Source organism: Pleurodeles waltl, chromosome 7 (assembly GCF_031143425.1).
Source record: "Pleurodeles waltl isolate 20211129_DDA chromosome 7, aPleWal1.hap1.20221129, whole genome shotgun sequence".
NCBI lineage: Eukaryota > Metazoa > Chordata > Amphibia > Caudata > Salamandridae > Pleurodeles > Pleurodeles waltl.
In genome coordinates, this window is record NC_090446.1 from 786,583,645 (window position 1) to 786,598,330 (window position 14,686).

The following is a 14,686-nucleotide window of genomic DNA, read 5'->3' on the forward strand; positions in this document are numbered from 1 at the left end:
CTAGGCCTCGACTCATGCTAACTAAGGCCTAATGATTTATTAGCAAAACTTTAACATATAACTCTTAATATTAGTATAAAATCATACATTAACATACCATTATTTTATTATTAGTCAGCTTCATTAATCATTGTATACATTGGTGGCCACTCCCCGTGGGCACATTTCAAGCGCATGTTTAGCAAAAATACATTAATACAATTTCTATGCGGCATTATTATACATTAGTTCATAAACATTTCATGTTAATTTTGAGTATAAAAACTACGCTCCCTCACACCTTCACTCCTGGACTTACAAACAGCTTCTCCAAGCTTGGAAGCTTTCAAATCTCTACTGATCAAAACTACTCGAGGTAATTCAAGGAACGTATAACTAAGGAAACAACTTTTGTCTATTGTTAACCTCAACCATAAACTCTTGAACCTTATCCATAACACGTCTTTAACTGCTGCGCTAAGTATATTTAATATATTATCGTCAACAGAGCTTTTCTACATAATTTTAATTGTGCCGGCATATTAACAGGACTTTCCTACATAATTTTGACCTTTCTTATTTATTTGCCGGTATTTATAACTTTATAACATGCTCAGCAGCAAGCGCATTATCGCTGTGCGAGTGGCTCAAACGAGTAGTTTCAAATGTAAACACTTGCGCTGGAACAGGAGCTATATCGCGTGCACCGAGCGCGAGTAGTAAAACATACAGAACTGAGAGTTATAAACGCTCATGCTAGGCGAGAAGCTGTATCGTGCGCTCCATGCGCGAGCAATAAGGTGTACTTAGCGGTGAAGCCACGCGACTCTACATGCGCTATTCCTATGAACCCACACGCCTGGATTTAAAAACATTACTAGCCTACAAGCCTGGATAAAAAAAAAAAAGAACACACTGGTTACGTATATAAATAAAGAAAACCTGTCTTACCTGACATCGGAGCTTCATTCCAACTTCCCCTACTGGAAGCTTCATTCTTACTTCCTCGTCTAAAAAAAAAAAGGAAGGGAACTGAGGAAAGAATATACATTTTGCTGACAAAAGACTACTTATCCTGGTGAATACGTTAAAGCTTTGATAATAAGAAGCAAAATACATCAAACTTTAGGTAAATGAACAAACTGTATAAATAATTGTATATATTTATAATTAAAAATAAATATAAAGGTGAATTTAACAAAATGGGGGACCAAAGTATGTCTTCACCCCCACCGTTTTTGGCAACCCCTGGTGAACCACCTATTCCATGGAAACAGTGGAAGAATATATTTAATACTTATATGTTGGCAATAGGTAGTGATCATTATGCCCCTCCCAGACGACAAGCTATTCTGTTGCATCACCTTGGCATTGAAGGCAGAAGAATTTATGAGAACTCACCCGAAGTGTCTCTAGGAATGGGAGACGGCCAACCTGCAAATGTTTTCGACATGTCTATACAAATGTTAGATATACAATTTACGCCAAAAAACAATCTTGTGTTGCAACGCCACAAATTCTTCTCAAGGGTGCAAAGGGCAGACGAAGACATTGCATCTCATGTTGCAAGTTTGAGAGGGCTTGCATTGTCTTGTGATTTTGATCAGTTATTAGATTCCTTAATAAGAGATCAACTTGTGAGATGCGCATACGACAAAAAAATAAGAGAGAAATTATTAATGAAGGATCCTAATCTGGAGGAAGCGATACAGATAGCTAAAAGGATGGAACATACTGCTATATGGTTACAGGAAATGGATGGAGTCACCAAGGAAATGAAACAAGGAGTTGTGGCTGAAGTTAAGAGGAAGGAGGAACCGCGAGTTAGAGCAGAGTGGAATAAAGCTGCAAGGAATTCTGAAGGAACGCAGAATAAGAGAAGCGGAGAACACAAGAAGGGAGAGAAATAAAGTGCTACCGCTGTGATGCTCAAGGGCACATAGCATCTAGTAGGGCGTGTGCTGCTAGGAGTGCAATTTGCTGTAATTGTGGCAAAAGAGGACATTTTGCCAAAGTTTGTAGACTCAAATCCAATGTGGGGCATAAATCGATCCAAGAAATTCAAGATGTTTGTGAAATTATAGCGGACATAATTTTGACTGTGAATTGGAGCCTTAATTGTCCCAACGATGTGGAGGGATCGATTCAAAAAGTCAAGAGGGAGAGTACTGACGTACTAGAGAAACCTCATGTCCAAGTGATGTTAGATAATGTACCAGTCAAACGTCTGGTAGATTCAGGAAGTTTGTTCACTCTCATCTCAAAGGAGGTGTATGAATTAGAATGGACAAACCCAGCGGATAGAAACTTGGCGGTTCCTGACATAAAAGCTGTAGGTTACGCTGGGAAGACAATCGAACTAGTTGGGATGCGTTGGATGTCAATTTTTTTCAAAGGAAGAATTATTCAAGGGAAAGTGTACATCACGGATTATGGAACAAATCTTTTAGGTTGGCGTCATCAAAAAGACCTGAGCATAATTTTAGATCCTAATGCAAGAGAGACGGTGATGCTTACTGATGAAAAGGACATTGAAGAGGTGACTGAGTCACTGCAACATGATTTGTTTGCGGAACATCCTGAGGTCTTTTCGTCAGAGTTGGGTCTTTTAAAGGGGTTTTATCATAAAATTGTATTGAAGAAGAACGCAACACCTGTAGTTCATAAAGTAAGGAATGTTCCAAATCTGATGAAAGAACCTTTGAAACAAGAATTGGAAATATTGTTGAAAGATTACATTATTGAGCCAATCGAATCTTCTGAGTGGCTAGCTCCGGTTGTAGTAGCACCAAAGGAGGGAGGAAAGATTTGTTTAGGGATCTTAATAGGTGCATATGGTTCGACAGACAACCCTTACCAAACATTACAGAGATGTTGTCGGTAAAGGGTAAAGGGAATGTTTTCAGTGTCTTAGATATGTCCTCTGCTTGCCACCAAATAAATTGCATGTAGATTCGAGACATTTAACATCCTTTGTGACTCCGTTGGGGTCGTTTCGCTACAAGAGGATGCCTTTTGGGCTCGCCTCCACTTCTGCGTTTTTCCAAAGGATAATGGAACAAATCTTTGGGGACATGGATAGGATATTGTGTTTTCAAGACGATATATTGATCATGGGAAATGATTAAACTGATCATGACCTCCTGTTTCAGGAGGTAATGTGTAGATTGAAAAAGAATGGGCTGACAATTAAGAAGGAAAAGTGTCAAATTCGTAAGCAGGAAGTGACATATTTGGGACATACCATAAGTGGACATGGTATCAAGCCCAAAAAGAGCATAGTGTCTGCTATGGAGCGTGCGCCTGAACCTAATTCGAAGGAAGAGTTAAGGTCATTTCTGAGACTTGCAGAATACTGTTCAAGGTTTGTAAGGAATTTTACAGAAGTAGTTGAACCATTGAGGAAGCTCATGAAAAAGGTGTAGCATATAAGTGGGATGAAAGTTGTAAGTGCTCATTTCAAAAATTAAAAGACTATCTTGAAAGTCCCTACCTTAGGAATATTTGAGCAAATGCTAAAACCTATTTGACCACTGATGCCAGCAAAGTGGGAGTGGGAGCAATATTGACGCAGGTTAGAGAAGGTGAGGAACACATAGTTGGTTTTGCTTCAAGGAGGTTGCAAGGTGCAGAGACGTCATCTTCTGTAATTGAGAGGGAAGCCCTAGCTTGCTGTTGGGGAATCAACCATTTTAAATTCTACTTATGGGGCTTACCCTTCAAATTAAGAACAGACCACAAACCATTAACATACATTTTTAAAGGTGGACGTGGACTTGAAGGTAGCATTACGCCACGCATTTCTAGATGGCTACTGTCTGTGATGAGTTATAATTTTGATGTAGAATTTGTTAAAGGAAACAATAATGTTGTGGCAGATTGCTTTTCTAGGATGCCTACAAGTGTAGGGGAGTTTGAGGAGAACGGAATAAAGAACATTATTGGAACAGTTCTGGGTGAGTTGGCTATAACGGCCCAGGAATGGGAGGATGCGTAAGCGAGTGATCCTGTCATCCAGGATGTGAAGGATAAGGTGGTTAATGGTTGGGGGAATAAGGATGAGCATAACAGTGATCTGGCTGGGTACTTCAGAGTAAGAGATCAATTGAGCATTCTAAATGGGAAGTTGTTGAGGAGAGGCCAACTTGTTCCTCCTGTTAGTATAAGGAAACACATCATCGATATTACCCACCAGGGACATCTGGTAGGGGAATGATGAAGAGGAAGACGAGGCAATCATTTTGGTGGCCAGAGATGGATAAGAAGGTAGAATAAGTTGTAAAAAATTGTTTTGCATGTGCTAACAGTGATAAGACCAAAGTATTAAGGCAGGCCCCTTTGGCACCTAAAGAATTTCCTAGTAGACCCTGGGAGAAATTGGCAGTGGACTTTATAGGACCAGTATCCAAGTTGGGTGCGAAGTGTAGATACATTATTGTGATGGTAGATTATCATACCAAGTGGTTTGTTACGAAGATGGTTGATCATATAAGGACATCGGAAGTTATTGAATTTTTTGAAGAAGTATTTATGGAGGAAGGAATTCCTAAACCCATAGTATCAGATAATGGAGTACAATTTATATCATTAGAAATGACTGAGTACTTACGAAGAATGGGAATTGTACATGAGAGAGTGGCTCTTTTCCATCCTCAAGCCAATGGTTTGGTGGAGAGGGTTAATTGTTTGATAATGGAGAATATTCAATTATCTTTGGCTAACCAGCTTCCTTGGAGGAGGGAATTGAACAAGATGATATGGACATATCGCACAACTCCTCATTCGGTAACGGGAGTGTCAACATTTGTATCATTGAAAGGAAGGGAACCAGGAGTGAAGGAGTGCCCGGTGTGGTTAAAGACCTAAAGGAATGTGGTAGTTGACAGGGAGTTGATGAAAGCAAATGTTGACAAGATGCAGAAGAAAAATGATCTACACTATAACAGAAGGATGATCTTCTAGATCAACCAATGAGAAGCTCCTGCGACGGCTGGCTCTTTGTGCCACAGCAACAACCTTCTGCGATGCTTCATGTACTCCTTGCACCTGACAACTGCTTACTCCTTGCATCCGCTGCCAACTGAACTTTGTGCTGACCTTGAGAAGGTAGCTCTTCAGATGGACTAACCTGGTCCCTGTATCTGACCCGCACTCCATTGTACTCAGGCTGAACTTGTGACCTTCTGCCGGTCCAGCATGACAAAATAACCACAAAGTAGCTCTTTTTAATTTTTGGCACTATTTTCACTGAAAACGTACATCTCTGGTTCTTCTGATTAGATATGTCATGTTGGTGTCATTTTATCTATTGAAATGTACTCTAATTTTCTCAATTGTTTTTTGATTTTATTTTTTGTGTTGCATTTTCACTGTGTTAGTGTTTGCATGCTCCAAAATACTTTACAGATTGACTTCAAGTTAAGTCTGACTGCTTTGTGCCAAGCTACCAGGAGGTTATGCACCGGTTGATTTAGTGAATTTTGTGGCTCATCCTGCAAAGTACTGTGTTGGTTATTTGAGTGGTGAGTGGCTCTTCCAGCCCTCTCAAATAATAATCCAATTTCTTACAGAGCACTTCTGACAAAGCTATCCTGGATGTAGGCCCTCACTGAGTACATTTCTTTTGACCTCAGTGGATAGGAGGTGTAGGTCCACACCTTTGGTGACACACCGGATGACCACAGCAAAAGAGGCTAATTCTTGTGTTGAAGGGTCAGAGGTGTACTCCACCCAGTATCAGGAAGATGCCCCATTCACAGACCTCTTGATTGTCTATGTATAAATTGTCTTTGTTGTAATAATGGAATGCGTCATCTCCATTATTGTCCCTAGATCATACTGAATGTGCTCTGTGTCTGAACCTCATAGGTTCGTGGTGGGGCGGGACGTCCCCATACCGAGGTCAAGAGGCAGATGGTGGTGAGGACAGATCTGCCAATGGTAATCTTACTGGAGGCCCACCTCGGATCCCACAGCTTATCTCAATGCACCCAGACTTCCCAGGTCCATTGGTGGCAACACAACAAGTAGTGGCTTTCAAAGAAACCATGTTAGGAATTTTTTGGACCCTTCAGGTGTACCATCAGGATCTAAGAATCTAAGGTGGGCCTCAAGTCAGATTACTGTTGTCAGATCTGTCCTCACCACCATCTGCCTCTAGACCTCGCTATGGGGTCCTCTCTCCCTCCCCTCGCTATGTTGTCCAAAAATTCATAACATGGTTTGTTTGAAATCCACTACTTGTTGCGTTGCCAACAATGGACTTGAGAAGCCTGGGTGCATTGGGATAAGCTGTGGAATCCAAATCAGTTGCTGTGTAAGAGACACAGACAGGATTTAAAAAACATTTAGACTGAAGACTTGGAGCACAAGGAAGGTCTTTGTGGGAATGGCTTCGAAAAGTGTAATGGCCTGCTTCCTCGACTTCAACCTATGTCAGGGCTTATGCACCTTCTAACGGTGTTCAGCAATGTAGAATTTGGCTTTGCAGTCCTGAATGACCTTGGGATTTATCTGGGTGCAGCCCCTGCATGACTTTGTGTCCTGTGAGGAACCTAGACATCTGAGATATATCTAGTGGCAGTCCCATGAAGGCTTAAACAGTTAGGTGTTTGGTTGGGGACATGTTCTCTTGCAACATGTAAAAAAAAGTTTTGAAGAAAAAATTTATCCAATACAAGAAAGCTTGGGAGCGAGGTCCAGATCTGCATCCAAAGGTGTGAAAAGAAACTGACAGTATGCAGAAGTGGCAATTATATCAACTCTGATGTCACTTCCAGGGTGGGACAAAGATGATACCAGTACTAAATGATGTCACCTTCTGGCACGCAGGAGCAATGCTATGAAAAATCTCCACATCCAGTTCGGTGTCTGGGGGTATTCACGAGGTGAAGGGTCTTGTTAGAAGTATCAATCAGAAGAATGTTATGTCTGAGTTCATTAAAGCAGCCAAAGAGGGGAGAGGCTGAGCCCTTGCAGCAGTATCAAACTCTGTATTATGTGTGAATATTACTGGTGCTGTTAATGGCAAAAGCATTTCAGCAGTATGTTCTAATATTAGGGGCAACAATGAAGGTGCGCTTGGTGAAGGTGAGAAAGCAGTGGGAAGGGTAGAGTTTCAATGGGGATTAAAAACTTCATGGAGTATTGTGAGAAATAAGGAACACTTGGGTATGGGGGATTTATTTGGGTGGGGAGGTAACAAGCAGCACACAAGAGAGAGAGCTAGATGCTGTCTCATGGAGTATTGAAAGAAAAAATATTCTCTGAATATTGGCAGTAGAAGGATACATATCAAGAGGTCTTTAAACAACAGAGAGCTAAGATTTGTCCCTGGGTGAGACCTAAAAAAGCAACTAGGTCCAAGCACAGGTCAACAAGCGGTAAGCACTGTGATGAGTGAAAATTAATGGGACCAAGATGTGTAATTTTCAGTAATGCCATCATCATCGCTAGAGTACCCTGTTTTAGAAAGATGCTCAGAATGTGAAGGTTAATGTAAAGTAAACCCACCAGACGGCTGACATGTGAAACATCTTTCATAACAGTAATGAGTCAGGTTAACATTTAAGCATAAAGGCTTGAATTTGTCAAGCTTTGGCTTACCGTCCAGACCAGAGGGAGATGGGGTGCAGCCTCGGTTCTTGCAGGTCCGGCTCTGGCTGAGGTAGGGGCGACCCTTTCCAGTAGCCACGGTGGTGTTGACAGTATACGCCAATACAGTCCGTGCCCTCCAGAAGGAGACCCTGAGGAAACACCCCGTAGGGAAAAAACCTCCAGATGGGAATTCCCTGGAAGAAAGGAAGACACAAGGGAAAAATCTGATTCTTGAACCAGGCCAAGCGCAGGAAAAAACAGGAGAAAAACTGGATATCGGCGACCAAACCAGCAGAAGCCTAATCACCACAGAGCAGTGTTGTAACGCAAGGAGAAAAGAAATCAAGACCCTTATATACCCCTAAACAGGAAGTGATGAACAGGAAAAGGAAAAACAGTCATCTTGGATTAAGAAAAAAGTAATAGAACCAGATAGGAAAAATGCCATAGGAAGAAGGGAAACAGGTGCATGCAGGGAATCAGAGAAGAGAAATGTATGATGGGATACTAGTAAGATGGCTTCCCACAAGAAGAGAAGAACAAAAAGAAAGAGAAAGTCCAGGAAGAACCCCAGGTAAGTGAGAGGCCGGGGGGGGGGGCCAGAGGGCCTTCACCCATCTGCAGCGTGCCACGCAAAATGCGCGGCGAGAACTGAAGCCCAATTCTGGGCTCCCGTCCCCGCCGCGGTGGCAAGGATGAAGCGAGGCCAGAATAAGGGGACCACGGCCCCCGCCGCGACCTCACCAGACCATGCCGCTGGCACCTGCGGTGCAACAGGAGGTCCCCCTCCCGAGGCCCCAGGTTTGTGAGAAAAAAGGCAGAAAAAACGACGGACCAAGAGAGGGGCATGCACCGAAGTGTCATCCTCCTAGGAGCATTCACTCATAGGATAGCCCTTTCAATGGATGAGATATCGAAGGTGTCCACGGAAATACCGGGAGTCACAAATCTCCTGGACCTCATATTCCAGCACGTTGTCTACCAATTGAGGGGGAGGATAGGAGAATTGTCTGTGAAAAGGATCAGGTATATATGGTCTAAGCTGAGAAACATAGAATACTGGGTGTATTCTCCAAGTCCGTGGTAGGCGGAGACAAACAGAAACAGGATTGATTTTTTGAAGAACCAGAAAAGGACCATAGTACCGGGGTCTAAACTTATTTTGGTTTAACCGTAAAGGTAAGAACTTGGAAGAAAGCCAGACCTTATCATTAATTTGATAAGACGGAGCCTCACAACGTCTCTTGTCAGCCGTTCTTTTCATTCGTATCTTGGTGGCTTGAAGATTAGACTGTATGACACGTTGTATGGTGCGTAGTCATCGAATAAACGTTGTGATGGCAGGAAGTGTAACTGATTCTCTGAGCATACTAGAAAAGGCTTTAGGATGGTATCCATATGAACAAAAAAAAGGGGAAGCCATCGAAGCACTATGTAATGCATTATTATATGAAAATTCGGCAAGAGGTAAATACATGGACCAGTTATTTTGCGTAGCAATGCAAAAACTTTGTAGATACTATTCAAGTCCTTGATTTAACCGTTCAGTTTGACCATTAGTCTGAGGATGAAAACCAGAGGAAAGAGCCACGTTGCTCTGGAGTGTTTTACAGAATTGTCTCCAAAATCGTGAGATAAATTGAGGACCAGGGTCTGAGAGGATGACTTGTGGGAGTCCATGAAGCTGGAAGATTTCTTGAATGAAGATTTGACTTAGTTCTTTGGCTGTGGGAACTTTTTTAATGCAGTAAAATTTGCCATTTTGGTGAATGAATCTACTGTCACCATTATTACTCGATTCCCCATTGAGGGAGGCGGAGAACACATGAAGTCAGTAGAAACTGTGTGCCATGGAGTCGGTGGAACCAGTAAAGGACGGAGCAATCCCGCTGGTTTATTATGGGATGTCTTTGCTTGAGCAGAGATAGGGCAAGAATTCACATAGCTTTCAGTATCAGCCTCAAGAGCAGGCCACCAAAAGGAGCACAGAAGGAGGTCTTGGGTGGTCTTGATTCAACAATGACCTGCAATTAGGGAGTCGTGGCACATCCGTAGAGCTTCAGTTTGGAACATTTTAGTTGGCAAGAACAAGGCTTTCTTATAAAAATAGTATTCCTTATCCTTACGTACTGATGGATGTAATTTATTCATTTCAGTTTCTCCCAGATTGGAATCCTCAGAGTGAACTTTGTCAAGAAAGGATTGCACAACTCCAATGATCTTATCGGGCTCAATTAGGTTTTGTGTGGTAGAATCACTACACTCCAGATAGCGTCGTTATGGAGCATCAGCCAGGATGTTTTGGGATCCAGGGATATAGGTGATGTAAAAATCGTATTGGCTGAAGAAAAAAGCCCATCGAGCTTGACGACTATTTTGACATTGAAAGTTTCTTAGACACTGCAATTTTCGATGATCGGTTCTAGCCTCAAAAGGTTCTTTAGATTCCATGAGAAATTGTCTCCATTCTGTACAAGCTGTCTTTAAGGCGAGCAATTCTCGTTCTAACACTGAGTAATTACGTTCAGAGTCGGAAAGTATGTGGGAGAGGTAAAATACGGGATGTTCCATCATCGCTTTATCTTTGTAGGAGAGCGGCCCCTATGGCTCTTTCTGAGGCATCAGTGACTACAATGAATTATTTGGTGGTGTCTGGATGTCGTAAGATAGGAGCTTGAGTGAAGACGTGTTTTAGCGTTTGGAAGGCTGTTTCTGCTTCTTTGGTCCAATGAAAACCTTTCCGTAGATTTTCTTTTTTAAGGGTTTGAGTTATATTACTGGTCTGCTGGGCGAATTCGGCTATGAATTGATGGTAGAAATCGGCCAGACCTAGAAAACACTGGGTTTCTTTGATGGAAGATGGAGATGGCCAATCCAAAATGGCTTGAACCTTGTCTGAATCCATGGCAATTCCTACTTGGTTGATATGATACCCCAAATAACTTACTTCTGTCTGATCAAATTCACACTTTTCTGGCTTGCAGAAAAGATGGTGTTGTCTAAGCCTTTTTAAGACTTGGAGCACATGTGTAGTGTGTTGTTCAGGATGAGTAGAGAAGATATGAATATCATCTAAATAGACAACCACTGTTTGGTGTAAAAGGTCAGAAAAGATGGTGTCCATAAATCACTGAAATTTAGTGGGAGCATTGATAAGTCCGTAGGGCATCACCCGATATTCAAAACGGCCATAAGGGGTTCTGAAGGCTGTCTTCCATTCATCCCCCTCTTTTATCCTTAAAAGATGGTAGGCTCCCCTAAGATCTAATTTGTTAAATCTCTTGGCTCCTCGAACTGCTTCTAGAATATCCTTGATGAGGGGCAACAGGTAGCGATCTTTTATGGTAATTTTATTTAATCCTCGAAAGTCTATGCAGGGGCGCAAGTCTTTCGCCTTCCTTGGCACGAAAAAGAGGGGGGCCCCTGCAGGAGAAGAAGAAAGAGCAATCAAACCGATCTGTATATTCTCTTCTAGGTATTCTTTGAGGACCTTCTTCTTAGGCTCAGTAAGAGAATACATCCTTCCAAAGGGACTACTGCATTAGATTCTATAGGAATGGCACAATCATATTCTCTATGAGGCGGAAGTATAGATTTATCAGGTTTTTGAAAAACATCAGCATACTCCAGATAATGACTGGGTAACCCTCGAAGGAGGTTGATGGAACAGTTCATTTTATTTGACACCATTTTCTTTGGGGACCAATATGTTCCTGCTGAGTAACAATGTTGTTGGCAGAATTGGGAGGATAGAGATATGGTCCTGGTTTCCCAGTTGATGTAAGGGTTGTGCCGGGTGAGCCATGGAATACCTAGAATCATGCCGTGATTCGGTGAAGAGATCAAATCAAAAGAAACATATTCCTGATGCTTTCTGAATTGTAAACACAAGGTAGGTGTGGTATTAATAACAGGACCAGAAGCTAACAGGGAACCATCTACTGTATGGACTTGTTCTGGTATATCCTTGGGTACCCGAGGGATCTTCCTTTCCAGAGCCCATGTTTCATCTAAGTAGATTCCACTGGCCCCACAATCCAACAAGGCTATAGCTTTTTCTTCACGACCATCCGCTAATAGAAGGGAGATAGGTAGGAGGTATTTTTTCCCGGGAATAACATATGGAAGGTATCTTGAAATATCCCGTCCTCCCCCTTCTCACAGAGGACGGGAACTGGCGTTTCCCAAGGATCTTGCAGACGAATGGAACAAGCACAAATTAAATGACCGTAAGCACCACAATAAAGACATTGGCCCTCATTACAACCCTGGTGGTAAATCCCGCTTACCGCCGTCCTGACGGCCATCAAGATACCGTGGCGGAATTCCGCTACCGGTATTACGACCCACATCTCGTAATCCGCCACAATACAGACACCCACACAAGTCCGCCACACCAAAGGTCAGTGATAAACTGGTGATAGCAAAACCCACACCGTTACACCAACAGAAATACACCCACACTATCACGACCCACGAATCAACGCAGCGGTCATTCAACTGCGGTAATCCATTGACAGTACACACTGCCGCGCTTAAAATACACACACATTTACAAAACACAACCACATTGGACAATTCAAAATACACACATCTGATACACATACACACACCACACCACTATAAAACACACACCCACATTACCCACAACCCCTTACAATGACATTTTTGGAAGAAGCAGAGAGAGAGAATAGGAAACAGAACACCAGCATCCACAGGCACATAACACCATCATTCATACAACCTCCACGCACCTCAAAGAACACACACCAACACAACACATCACACAGCACAACAAACATCACCTCACACATCACCCACACCACATTATGGCACCTCAAAGACACCCCAGGTTTTCTGAGGAGGAGCTCAGGGTCATGGTGGAGGAAATCATCCGGGTAGAGCCACAGCTATTCGGATCACAGGTGCAGCAGACGTCCATTGCTAGGAAGGTTGAGGTATGGTGGAGAATTGTCGACAGGATCAATGCAGTGAGACAGCATCAAAGAACACAGGATGACATCAGGAAGAGGTGGAACGACCTACGGGGGAAGGTGCGTTCCGTGATATCCAGTCACCAGGTAGCCATACAGAGGACTGGCTGTGGACCCCCACCTCCTACCCCACAACTAACAACATGGGAGGAGCAAGTCTTGGCGATCATGCATCCTGAGGACCTCGCAGGAGTAGCAGGAGGACTGGACTCTGGTAAGTCAAGTCTTTACTACTTTATCCCCCCACCCTATCTGCATGCTATCACAAACTCCTACCCCAACCCTCACACCCATCACCCCAACACCCCACAGATATCCCACTATCACAATCCACACGTCCCAAAACCAAGCCCTGCATGTAACACCAATGCATTGGCACCCATCACCAAAACATGTCTGGTAGAGATTCTCACCCAGGCCCCAAAATCACCAATCACACAAGGGCCAAGACTATAATGCAAGCACAGGAGTAGAGGGTAACTCACCCATTGCACAAGATGGCACACACAGATACAATAACTATGCATTTACACCCCAACAGGACCCCTACCCAACGTCACCGGGCAGGAGGTGCCAGCCATATCCAGTCCCCCCACAGAAGAGGCCCACAGTGACGACAGTAGCTCTGCACGCCTCGATCAAGATGACCATCCCGGTCCATCAGGGACCTCTGGACAGTCGGTTCCCATGCCACAGTCACAAACCACCACTGAACCTCTCCCCTCGGGAAACACTAGCACAGCACCCACCCAGCGGGCCCATCCCTCTGTCCCCAGGACACGTCAATTAGCAGTGTGTCCACCACTACAGGGACACTAGGCAATCCCACTAACCCAAGACAATCAGGGACCTGGGGTCAGTGGCAGTGGGCACACGGTCTAGGGGACAGAGGCACAGGATAACAGGAAAGCTGGGAGGACTGCTGTGCGACAGGGGGAGGACAGGCCCAGGGAACCCACTCTCCATGAGGTACTCTTCAACATCATGGAAGCATACCACCATTCCCAGGAGACCATGGGCACGGTACTGGCCAAGTTTCAGGAGACCCAGCGGCTGCAGGAGGAACAGTACCTGGGGATCAGGGAGGACTTGAAGTCCATTAACATCACCCTGGTCACCATTGCAGAGGCGCTGGCAGACATGGCCAACACCATGAGGGACACAGTGGCACACCAACAGGCCCCTGACACTAGCCTGAACGATGAACAGCCCTCCACGTCGGCCGGCGCTAGTGGACAGGAGGTCCCGCCACAGGAACAACAGGCCACCAGCATCCCACCCCCTGCAGAAGGAGAACCACCCTGCAAACGGTCCCTGAGATCCAGGAACAAGACAGAGAACATTGCCAAGACCCCCGCCAGGAAATAAGACTCTCCTGATTGTCACCCTTCTGTCCCACTATGTCACCCTGACAACCTTGAACTGCCATTACTCCACCTTCTATGCCCTCTTGGACAATGCACCTGTGATACCAATAGACTGGACTCCACCATGGACATTCCTCCACCATCACCCCAGCCCATTGCACATACCCCTCCACTGAATAGCACTTAAATAAACACCCTGAATCACAAAACGATCTGGAGTCAGTCTGTACTTTCACAATTGTGTTATTACAACCTCTCTGAAAAATAGCAATTTCAATGTTTATTTTCACATACCAATGTTCGACAGTTGTTGGGCAGCAGTAAACATAGCAGAAGGCAGAAAGTGGTACCCACATCTGTGAAATTGAAAGCCAAAGTGAACTCTCAGGGTCCATACACAGAGGTAAAAAGGCAGAATCATGCAATGTCCTACTGTAGTCTGATATGAGAGGAGCAGTGCCAGTCTCTTACCTGTGTCTCACTGGAAGTATTGTATGATGATGTTTCGGTTGTCAATATCTTCTTCTTCTGCCTCCTCTTCCTCACTGTCCACAGGCTCCACAGCTGCAACAAGACCAACATCAGGCCCATCCTCCTGCAGAAAAGGCACCTGTCGTCGCAAAGCCAGGTTGTGCAACATACAGCATGTCACGATGATCTGGCACACCTTCTTCGTGAGTAGTATAGGGAGCCACCTGTTAGATGGAGGCACCGGAACCTGGCCTTCAGGAGGGCGAAAGTCCGCTCTAG

General features: G+C 44.0%; 1 long non-coding RNA gene across 1 annotated transcript in view; it reads right to left on the reverse strand.

The window, feature by feature from the left end:
* LOC138245594 (uncharacterized) overlaps positions 1 to 7,769 on the reverse strand; it is a 149,048-nt gene extending 141,279 nt beyond the window's left edge. Inside the window, exons 1-2 of the long non-coding RNA XR_011194148.1 lie at positions 7,585 to 7,769; positions 931 to 989 (exon numbers count right to left, since the gene is read on the reverse strand). This is a non-coding gene — a long non-coding RNA (uncharacterized lncRNA). The remainder of the gene's footprint in view (positions 1 to 930; positions 990 to 7,584) is intronic.
* Positions 7,770 to 14,686: the final 6,917 nt, after the last annotated feature.